The sequence below is a fragment of the Oncorhynchus keta genome, chromosome 2 (assembly GCF_023373465.1).
Source record: "Oncorhynchus keta strain PuntledgeMale-10-30-2019 chromosome 2, Oket_V2, whole genome shotgun sequence".
NCBI lineage: Eukaryota > Metazoa > Chordata > Actinopteri > Salmoniformes > Salmonidae > Oncorhynchus > Oncorhynchus keta.
In genome coordinates, this window is record NC_068422.1 from 45,056,139 (window position 1) to 45,068,437 (window position 12,299).

The 12,299-nt window shown below is 45.4% G+C and overlaps 1 protein-coding gene across 1 annotated transcript in view; it reads left to right on the top strand.

The window, feature by feature from the left end:
- LOC118401088 (serine/threonine-protein phosphatase 2A 56 kDa regulatory subunit delta isoform-like) overlaps positions 1-12,299 on the top strand; it is a 633,889-nt gene that overhangs the window by 304,886 nt on the left and 316,704 nt on the right. The window lies entirely within an intron of this gene.

Sequence of the window (12,299 nt, forward strand, 5' to 3'; positions counted from 1 at the left end):
TGCCCGGGCGGTGTGTTTGGGATCATTGTCATGCTGAAAGACCCAGCCACGTTTCATCTTCAATGCCCTTGCTGATGGAAGGAGGTTTTCACTCAAAATCTCACGATACATGGCCCCATTCATTCTTTCCTTTACACGGATCAGTCGTCCTGGTCCCTTTGCAGAAAAACAGCCCCAAAGCATGATGTTTCCACCCCCATGCTTCACAGTAGGTATGGTGTTCTTTGGATGCAACTCAGCATTCTTTGTCCTCCAAACACAACGAGTTGAGTTAACCAAAAAGTTATATTTTGGTTTCATCTGACCATATGACATTCTCCCAATCTTCGTCTGGATCATCCAAATGCTCTCTAGCAAACTTCAGACGGGCCTCGACATGTACTGGCTTAAGCAGGGGGACACGTCTGGCACTGCAGGATTTGAGTCCCTAGCGGCGTAGTGTGTTACTGATGGTAGGATTTGTTACTTTGGTCCTAGCTCTCTGCAGGTCATTCACTAGGTCCCCCCGTGTGGTTCTGGGATTTTTGCTCACCGTTCTTGTGATCATTTTGACCCTACTGGGTGAGATCTTGCGTGGAGCCCCAGATCGAGGGAGGTTATCAGTGGTCTTGTATGTCTTCCATTTCCTAATAATTGCTCCCACAGTTGATTTCTCCAAACCAAGCTGCTTACCTATTGCAGATTCAGTCTTCCCAGCCTGGTGCAGGTCTACAATGTTGTTTCTGGTGTCCTTTGACAGCTCTTTGGTCTTGGCCATAGTGGAGTTTGGAGTGTGACTGTTTGAGGTTGTGGACAGGTGTCTTTTATACTGATAACAAGTTCAAACAGGTGCCATTAATACAGGTAACGTGTGGAGGACAGAGGAGCCTCTTAAAGAAGTTACAGGTCTGTGAGAGCCAGAATTCTTGCTTGTTTGTAGGTGACCAAATACTTATTTTCCACCATTTGCAAATAAATTTGCAAGAAAAAGTTATAATTTTCCGAATATAACTCTTCAGATATATAATGATAAATTAGTCTTCTATTAATGAATTATTCCTTACCTCACATCAGTCTCATTCCGAACGTAATAAATTGTTGGTTATCTGCATGAACCCAGCATTTACTGTAAATCATCCATGCACCAATTGGCCTAATCATGTATTTACTAACTAAATGATCACAGAAATGCCTAAACAAACAGTAGATATTGGTTACTAACAAATGATAGGGAAGATTCCCTAGTGGGCTAAGCCAATATGACGGCTTGGTGGACAAAGGGAAGGGGGTGTGGACTGAGAGCGGGACAGACAAAATGGATCACTACACACAGTGGATAATTATAGTCATTGAAATTCTAATCCTTTGCACATGAACGCTTGCTCATGTGGAAATAATTGCAATCAATATATTTACCCAATATGTCGTTGTCTTCTCTGGAATCGTCAGTCCGTCTGCTGGAGAGTCAGTTCATCTGAGTCTCTGGCTACTCATGGTGGCCGCTCCTGATAGTGTCTGTTGTAATGGATACGGCTGGCGTCTGTTTGGGTTCGTTCCTTGGTCCTTGTCAATCATTGGCTCATTGGTGAAATTAGCATTCAGACAATATCTTAATGGAAATCAATCAAAAACCTTTATTAATGCAATTGCAGACATAAGTTGGCAACAGGAACATAGCAGTGGCTTCTCTGAATGTATTAACATTGTCTGTCTCACAAGATCAGAATGTCAAAACCAGACATATAGTTTCGGTCTGACTCAGACCTAGACCATTTACACATTCTCCAAAATATGGATATTGTTCAGTTCTCAAATTCTGTGATATAGTAGAAGTTCCTTTGTTCTACTGTGAAACGCTCTCCATACTGCATGGCCAGGGGGAGAGAGTCTCCGGCAGAAATTTACGACCTGAGATAACCTGAGGAGTCGCTAGGGTGTGATGAGTCAAGGAAATCCCAGACGGCCAAACTCTCCCCTAACCCAGACAACTGTGTGCCGCCTCATAGGTCACGGCCAGCTGTAACACAGCTTGGTATTGAACCCTGGGCTGTAGTGACGCCTCAAGCACTGCGATACAGTGCCTTAGACCACTGCACCACTCGGGAGGTCCTGACAAACCATTTCTGTATGGACCTTGCTTTGTGCACAGGGGCATTGTCATGCTGAAACAGCAAACTGTTGCCGCAAAGTCGGAAGCACAGAATCGTCTAGAATGTCATTGTATGCTGTAGCATTAAGATTTCCCTTCACTGGAACTAAAGGGCCTAGCCCAAACCATGAAAAACAGCCCCAGACCATTATTCCTCCTCCACCAAACTTTAAGGTTGGCACTACGTATTCGGGCAGGTAGGACTGCCAGATGGTGAAGCGTGATTCATCCCTACAGAAAACGTGTTTCCATTTTTACGCGCTTCATCACTCGGCAATCCAATTCTGTGAGCTTGTGTGGCCTACCTCTTTGCGGCTGAGCCGTTGTTGCTCCTAGACATTTACACTTCACAAAAACAGCACTTACAGTTGACCTGGGCAGCTCTAGCATAGCAGAAATTTGACCAACTGACTTGTTGGAAAGGTAGCATCCTATGACAGTACCACGTTGAAAGTCACTGAGCTCTTCAGTAAGGCCATTCTACTGCCAATGTTTGTCTATGAAGATTGCAAGCTGTGTGTCTGAAATAGCTGAATCCACTAATTTGTAGAGGTGTCCACATACTTTTGTATATATAGTGCATCTTGCTGCTCTTTGTAAAGGCAGATCAAAAATGCTTTGCATCAGACTAATTTTGTGCTTCAGATGCACTTCTCCACTCATTCCAGAATTGCATTATAATCAGCAGACAGCACTCTGACTGTGTAGCTACATTTCTCTGGTACTTTTCTCTGGTAAAATGCAAGATTAACTTAGAGAAAAACATGAGGAAATGTAGCTGGCTGCATTCTTTCTATGATAATCATTACAAATATGATGGTCATGCATCATTTTTTGCAAAGAAGTCCTTGCTTTTTTATTGTAAGCTCATTTACTTGTGTGGCTGCTAGCCAAATAGCATAGCACTTCTGTTGCCAACCAGACCTGCAGCCACTGGTGTTCGAGCCAGCACCCCAACCCACACTGCAGATAGTGTCTCTTCTAGATCAGCCATCACTGGATTTAACTCCAGTGCTGGTCCCTAGATGACCTTCTGCCCTTGCAGACCTGCTTGGCTTGGACCTGATGCCCAAGCTGACTCGCTAGCCAGTGTCTCAGTCGGGCACCTGAGCGTTTACGGTCTTTCCTGGACCTAGCAGCAGAAGATACTGTGAGCAGGTCATCCCTCACTGCCCGCTCCATCCATGCCACTGAAAGGGTGGAGACACAGGGTGACAGGGCTTACAAGCGTCAGACATCACGGGCGGCGAAGATGACACAAGGCTGCGACTCACAAGGATTTTCTTGACATTTAAAAATGTACTTCATACATTTTGGGGTGGCTTTGTAGAAAATCCCCTCTCTTAGCCTCCATTCAAAGACACAAGCTCTGTGACACTTTACACAAGCAGAGGTACTGGGAGGATGGACTTTCCATTGTTTACAGAGCTCTGCACCCCCAACTTTCACACCTTTGCTCCTGGAACCAATGACCGTATATATGAATGGACAAAGCCATTGATCACGTGACATGATTAATTCCTATGTGAAGACTCAATGAAGTCTGTTAACAACATGCCCGCTCTACCCCATCCCCTCCCTTCTCCAGACCATCTCTGGAGACCATCCCTGAACCAGCACTTGCACTTGATTCCCCCCAACCCCCACCCCCTCCATTTCTAGCTCTGACTCTACCGATGGCTATTTTATTGAGGAAAAATGTACTTTCCATTCCCGTGATATGTGGTTGTCCCACCTAGCTATCTTAAGATGAATGCACTAACTGTAAGTCGCTCTGGATAAGAGCATCAGCTAAATGACTGAAATGTAAAAGGCAGACTGCTGGCTGACATTAGCACCTACATTCTCCTTAACTTCTTCTGTGGGCCATTGTTTTTTTTAAAGATCGGTTTAAGGACATACAATGAGTATACAAAAAAATGTAGAACACCTTTTCTTTCCATGACGGACTGACCAGGTGAATCCAGGTGACATCTATGATCCCTTATTGATGTCACTTTTAAAATCCACTTCAATCAGTGTAGATGAAGGGGAGGATACAGGTTAAAGAAGGCATTTTAAGCCTTGAGACATGGATTGTGTATTTCAGAGGGTGAACGGGCAAGACAAAAGCTGTAAGTGCCTTTCAACTGGGTATGATAGTAGGTGTCAGGCGCATCGGTTTGTCTCAAGAACTCAACCACCGCTGGGTTAATAACGCTCAACAGTTTCCTGTGTGTATCAAGAATGGTCCACCACCCAAAGGAAATCCAGCCAACTTGACACTATTGTGGGAAGGATTGGAGTGTACATGGGCCAGCATCCCTGTAGATCACGTTCAATACTTTGAAGAGTCCATGCCCCCTGACGAATTGAGGCTGTTCTGAGGGCAAAAGTGAGGGGTGCAAACTCAATATTAGGAAGGTGCTCCTAATGTTTGGTATACTCCGTGTACATCTGGTGTATTAGAAACAATTACTAGTACCATGATTGTCTTTGAAACCATTTTTTTAAATTGCCATTTTTCCATTCACTTCAGTGGCTTCAATGAGCGGGGGCAGTCGTTCTCCCCTGCCTGAAACATTCTGTTGCTATGGGCAACTCTGCTGATCAAGTCAGCTGACAGAGGTCAGTGAAACAGGCCTGGTTCTAAAGCACACTGTTCCCTTATCACATTCCATCGATAAGACTGGGAGGGGCAAAAATGCTATTTCAGAATGTGGGGGGGACAAAATGATCCGGCTGATGGCAGCCCTCATGGCCACATTATTTTTTACATGCTAGCCTCGCAACAGTAGCTTAGCATACTACTGCGAGCTGCTATTGTGTATATACTGGTCTATTGAATACTATGCTAGCCCTCTTGTGTAATATGCTACCATTACTGCTATGTAGCATGTTAGCCCACTAGCCCTAGCTATTACACCAATTGCTCATACTATACTGTATACTATAGTCTTAGTGGACCCTGACCATACTGTGTGTATATATACGGTTCTATCGTGTGTTGTGTTAGGCTATACATTGGTAGCTAATAGCGGTAGGCTATGTGCAATTTCCTGTTTACATATGTAGCTATTTATGCCATATCACAATACTATTTACTATACAGTTATTATTCATTCTAGTGGTACTGTTATGCATAGCCATAACAGACTGTGCACTGTGTAATTCATGCACTCTATTTCTGTTCTCTATACAGAACAGAGAACCACTTCCACGACGAAGTGAGTGTGGCAAAGTGTGAATTTTATCTCGGGTCTCCTGCTGATCATTATCGGTTCTCTTACTGGGACTCTAGGACAATTGTCCTATCTATAATCTAAACCGGCAGCTCTTTCGAGACCACCACCTGTTGGTGGAGCTCTTTTTCAGGCTGTGCTTGACCAACATTAGAACGGGAAACTGTGTAATGGGGTATGGGTCCAGAACGCTAACTCCAGCAGAGAAAAAAGACCATTCTAGCTAACTTGAGTTTTTAGCGCTGAAGTAGGCGATCTTTGACATGTTTAGTAACCATCTACCTACCTTTACAGACTACTACCCATTGACCTATGTTCTGAGCACAACAAGACTCAATGCAGTAGGTCACTGCTGGGTCGGGGAGTTGGCTGACTTCCACTTCGACTTTAAGTACAGATCTGGGAAGAAACATGCAGACGCTGACATGCTGTGACATTGTCCTGTCAATCTCCACAGCCACGTGGGTGAATACACGAAAGCTATGCTACCAGAAGTCGGCTCAACATTTTTTTTAGTTGTCACATGATTACTTAAAATAATGCAGAATATTTTTTTTTGTTATAATATAAATGACTGGACTATTTTAATTTGAGAATATCTTATACAAAGGGTTAAGTTCTGTGTAGTAACCCACGTGTAAAACCGTAAATAATCAAATCAAAGTTTATTTGTCACGCGCGCCAATACGACAGGTGTTGGTAGACCTTACAGTGAACTGCTTACTTACAGGCTCTAACCAAAAGTGCAAAAAGAGGTGCTCGGTGAACAATGGGTAAATAAAGAAATAAAACAACAGTGAAAAGACAGGCTATGAAAGTAGCGAGGCTACATACAGACACTGGTTAGTCAGGCTGATTGAGGTAGTATGGACATGTAGATATGGTTAAAGTGACCATGCATATATGATGAACAGAGTAGTGGTTGCGTAAAAGAGGGGGTGGTGGGTGGCGGGACACAATGCAGATAGCCCGGTTAGCCAATGTGAGGGAGCACTGTTGGTCGGCCCAATTGAGGTAGTATGTACATGAATGTATAGTTAAAGTGACAATGCGCATATGATAAAAAGAGGGTTTGGTGGGGGGACACACACACAATGCAAATAGTCTGGGTAGCCATTTTATTACCTGTTCAGGAGTCTTATGGCTTAGGGGTAAAAACTGTTGAGAAGCCTTTTTGTCCTAGACTTGGCACTCCGGTACCGCTTGCCATGCGGTAGTAGAGAGAACAGTCTATGACTGGGGTGGCTGGGGTCTTTGACAATTTTTAGGGCCTTCCTCTGACACCGCCTGGTTTAGAGGTCCTGGATGGCAGGCAGCTTAGCCCAGTGATGTACTGGGCCGTACGCACTACCCTCTGTAGTGCCTTGCGGTCAGAGGCCGAGCAATTGCTGTACCAGACAGTGATGCAAGTAGTCAGAATGCTCTTGATGTTGCAGCTGTAGAACCTTTTGAGGATTTCAGGACCCATGCCAAATCTTTTTAGTTTCCTGGCTACTTCTCAAAGTATTAAATTGTCAAGAGGATTAAAACAAGGCTGTTTTATTATCAGCATATCTTTTTATGATGGACAGCATCTCAAAGCCTGAGCAAGATCTTAGAATCGTCCAGCAGCAACAAGGACACAGAAGGACAGGAGAGTGAAGAGGAGGAGGTGCAAAGGGTGGTCAAGTCACCATGGTGTCCTACCTCGTCAACAACCCCAACAACATACTGTCGGTCCCCGCACCAGACCTAGAGTATCTCAGCTCACACACCCACTCCCATGACATCTCTCAGGTAGGGGCCGCTGGATTTCTAACATAAAACTACTCTACTTCTACAAACATGTTTGTTTATTTGTCTGGATGGAGTTGTATAGACATTAAGTTGATACCAAATATACTTTTGTAATATCTCCTTACATCTTACCTAATCCAAACAGACTACAAGAGTTTCATTCCAAGCCCTGGCTATGGTGGAGCCAGACAAAGTACCCTCCAACATCACAACACCTCTACCCATCACAAAAAGGTCAGTCCAACAGTAAATATAGGTCCAAATTTGATCCTTCCCAGACCAAGACAACAACTAGACATCCTTTGATTGCACAAGGCATCAACGCTTTATAATGATTAGTGTAATGTTGGATGCCTTGTAGCTAACTGGTTGTATTGTCCTGTGTGGCTGTCTCCGGAATCTCCAAGCAGAGTCTGAGCCCCCTACAGCGTAAACGCTTCACTGCAGACGGTCTAGACAGACCTGCTGCCCCCCTACACCTGTACCAGCTCCTGGAGTGCATTATGGAAGAGGCGGAGGGCAAGCTGAACGAGCTGGGCCAGGTTGAAGTGGAAGAAGTGGCTGCAGCTACAGTATGGTCCATTTTGTGTCTACCACAGTTTCCAACACTGACAGGAAAAGACATGCACTGCTGTGAAGGATCCTGCCTGACCCAAATACTTCAAATGGCACAATTACATAAGCGGCTGTCTGTTTGACAGGTGTTTATCGAAAGGAAACAACAAGAACACTATCCCTCACAAAAACAGTGAGTAAAGTGATTGTTTGATTGAAACGGTTTTATCATAAACTAATAATGAATTACATGTTGACTACATACAGCACAGTATTTTATGTTACCCTTTCCTGATATGATTTAATAAATGCTGACTGCTGTCTCTAGGTTAGTCTCTTGTCTGGCACAAACACTTGTTGCTGAATGCATTGCTCCTGAGTGGCACTGCATTTTGGTGCTAGAGGTGTCACTACAGACCCTGGTTTGATTCCAGGCTGTATCACAACCGGCCATGATTGGGAGTCTCATAGGTCGGCGCACAATTGGCCCAGCATCGTACGGGTTGGGACGAATTGAACTCAAGGTCTTTACTTATCACATCCATAAACAGTCAACATAATCGTAACCTCAAATTATATCATCATTCAGAACAGTAGTAACCTTCTGCATCTGCAAAAAAAAACACCCTTACTTATGATTCAGTACGACACAAATTAATTTAATTATTTGTTTACTCGCTAACTAAATGGTAACACGGGATAAACATACACACTTAATAGAATAGAAACAGGGCCCTAGCGGACTGACACAATATGGCGGCTTGTTACAAAAGAGATGGAGAGAGAGACAGACACTTAATGTTGGTACATTTTAGACACTACTCTTACAGTAATCATATATTTTACACACAAATCACCGCCCATTTGGAGTAAGGAATCATGAATGTATTTACCTGTAAATGTCTTGGTTCTTCATATTTCTGTCGGAGCCGGGCCTTCTTGGAAAGGATGTTGGGCCTTTTCACGGCACGCTTGTAAGGCTTTGATTGTCCAAAAGGGTTCCCCACACATCTTCTATTGTTATTCTTCCATTCGCTCTGGAAGATGAGTCTTTGAAGATTGATACACCTGGCTAGCCTGTGATTCCCAGTAGGGGGATGAGTAGTAAAATATGATGGTTTGAAGAGAGTAGTAGAATGGTCCCACTTAATTTAGCTTTTCTAGATACTTTACTTAGAACAGCTAATCATCCATACCAGTGATTGTCTGGGAGATCTCTACCTCGTGTTGAGATTGAATTCGAACCACTTTGGACGTGAGCTGCAGCTACACATCTCTCTGGTCTGAAATGTAAATTCTTAACCCATGGTTTTATACAGTTTGTTCAAAAGAGGGCGGTTTGTGAGGCTGACATGCTCTCTGATCTCACTCAGGGGGGTGGTGACTACTTGAACAAAGTTATAGAAACAATTTTCTCTTAGATCACATCCCTCTCTTAACAAAAATATTCATGTTTCGTATTTCATACACAACGTAGAGGATGGAAACTTAAAATGTAGTGTATATACCTTTCAAGTTACAGTATTTCCTTTTTAATGTTTTATGACATAACCAAATAACAACCAAAATGACATTATTATTCTATAGATAGCCTTCGACCATTCCCCACTTTGTATGTTAGAAATATTGTTCCAGTATTCACTTTAGAACGTGTTAGATTTTCGGCTGGAAAATGTCTGTAACAAAGACACATTCCTGTATGAATTTGGAGAGGGATGTTCTCTCCTTGATTTACAACAGGGTGTGGGTTGTCATCCACTGCAAAGCTGATCCAACCCCTCTGGATCCTCACAGGACAGTCATGACAAGGCCTGGCGTGACGTTTTGATAACCATGCATTATCACTCATACTGTGGTACCACCTTTAAATACCTAGACCTGTCACTAGTCAGTGTCAGCTCGTCAGCACACCTGTGGCGGGGGTGCCCGGCCCGTCAGAGGTCATATGCGTCTGCGGCTGGGGGGGAGCAGGAGCGGGGGATGGGGGAAGAAGAGGAGGGGAAGGAATTTTATTATTATTTTTTAAATTTTACCTTTATTTAACCAGGCAAGTCAGTTAAGAACAGATTCTTATTTTCAATGACGGCCTGGGAACAGTGGGTTAACTGCCTGTTCAGGGGCAGAACGACAGATTTGTACCTTGTCAGCTCGGGGGTTTGAACTCGCAACCTTCCGGTTACAAGTCCAACGTTCTAACCACTAGGCTACGCTGCCGCCGGAAGCACGCCTCATGACCAGAGTACAGGTCCAGAGGGGAAGGCCGCAAGGAAGGAGGAGGAGCAAGAAGCGGCGGATGGAAGAGAGAAGAAAACTGAAGGCACGGGAGTAGGAGAACTAGGAAAAGCGGCGGAAGAAGGCAACCGAGTGGAGGAGCATGAGAGAGAAGAAAGCGAGGGAGGAGTGGTGGAGAAGGAGACGGTGGAAGAGCAAGTGGACTGGGGGGAAAGTGCCCTGGTGGAAGAGATGAGGGGTATGGTGGAGGAGCTGGCGGGGGGGGAGGGTGGTATCTCTCCACTGCCGTCATCACCAAAGAAGAGAATGAAGAGGAGGGTGCGATTGGCCGACAGTGAGAGGGAGGGGATGGCCAAGAGAGTGATGGGGGTGGGAGAAACCTCTGGGTTGCTGCTGGTTTCCCCAGGCCCTCAAATTCTGTTGGGTGGGGACACACCTAACAAGACTCAGGACTGGGTACAGGAGGAGGTGGGGAGTTTTTTGTTTGGGGACTCAGCCTCCCCGATTTTTTTCCAAACCAGCTGCAGCACTGGGGAGGGGGAGGAGTGTGGGGGTAGACCCAGGGTGCAGGGCACCCTGGAGCCAAACACTATTCCTGCATCCTGGGTTGGTGAGATGGAGGAAGAGGGGGGGATGTCGGGAGTATGGATGGTGTTCTCGCCGGTAGATATGGAGCAGGGGAGCATCGGGTGAGTCTCCTGTTTTTCTTTTTTTTCTGTCTGGGTTTAGAATTTGAGTGTATTACATGTTTTTATTTTATTTCATGGGGTCTAATTTTACTTTTGTTAGTTTAAATGTAAGGGGTTTAAGGGATTTTGTTAAGAGGGCGGTTTTTAGTTATGTGGAGGGTGTGGGGTTTGATTTTTGTTTTTTACAGGAGGTTCACCTGAGGGATGGAGGGGATGTTAGTAGGTTTAAGAGGGAGTGGGACAAGGGGGAGTCGGTTTGGGGTATTGGGGGGGTGCACTCATCGGGGGTAGGGATTTTGTGTGGGCACAGGGAAGTAAAAGTGGTAATGCAGGGGAGGGTTATAGGGGTGGATGTCACGATAAGGGATTGTACATTTAGATTAGTGGTGGTGTATGGGCCACAGGTGGTGGCAGACAGGATGGAGATGGTGGACTGTCTGACGCCCCTGTGTGTAACAAATAGGAAATTAGTGATAGGGGGGATTTTAATACAGATTTAGGAATAGGGGGGGATAGCAGTGCAGGCGCCATTGCCAGGCTAATGGCTTGCCATGGTCTGGTAGATGGTGGTCTGCACACTACTCCGAAAATGGCCGGTCCTACATGGCGCAACTCCAGGGGGGTTGAGCGGAGGCTCGACTATATTTTTGTACCCAGGTCTTTGGGTAAGTTGTCTGGGCGGCTGTTGCCTGTTTTCTTTTCGGATCACGACGGGGTGCTCCTGCAGGTGGGGTCGCCAGTCTGCCTCTTTGGTAGGGGGTACTGGAAGTTAGATCGGGATGTGCTGGAGGAGCAGGCTTTTGTTGACGGGTTTTATGGTTTCTTTTGGAGGCTTGAAGGCCTCTGGTCCATGTGCGAGGGGGTGTTAGTGTGGTGGGAATTAGTTAAGGTGAGGATTAGGGCTTTTATAATAGGGTATTGCAAGAGGGAAAAAAGGGAGGAGAGCAGGGAGGTGGATCGTATCCAAATGTTAATTGAACTCGAGTACAAGGCAGGCAACCTCGGCGGGTCGTTTGACTGGGAGTGATCCGCAACCCTAAAGGCGCAGCTCAGGGATTTGCAGGAGCGGAAGGCTCGAGCTTTCCTGGAGCGTGCGCATAGTGGCTTTCTAGAACATATTGAGACTTGTTCTGCTATGTTCTTTAAGTCTGTTAGGCCAGACAGAGTAGTAAGGTAATGCATGGCATTAGGGAAGAAAATGGTAGTATAGTTAGAGAACCAGAGGATATGGTCAGGGTGACAACTGATCATTTCCCATGTTTATTTAAGGAAAGGGAAATAGATGTAGAGCAGGGAAATGTGTTTTAGAACACTTGTCCAGGCGGTTGCCGGAGGACATTAGAGAAGTGATGGAGGCCCAGATCTCACTAGAAGAGGTTGAGAGCGCTCTTAGGAGGATGGGAAAAGGGAAGGTGCCTGGGATGGATGGGCTGCCGGCTGAGTTTTATCTCAAGTTTTGGGGTATACTTGGACCAGTGGTCCTCGAAGTCTTGAAGGCCATCCTTGAGACGGGGTCCCGGGGGATCAATGGCTGTTGGTGTGCTGTCACTTTTATATAAGAAGGGGGAAGTAATAGACCTTGGCAACTGGCAGCCGTTGACCATGCTGTGTGTAGATTACAAGCTACTTGCAAAGGTTTTAGCAGACCGGTTGTGCACAGCCCTTCCCTACGTCGTCCATGAGGATCAGACGTGCGGG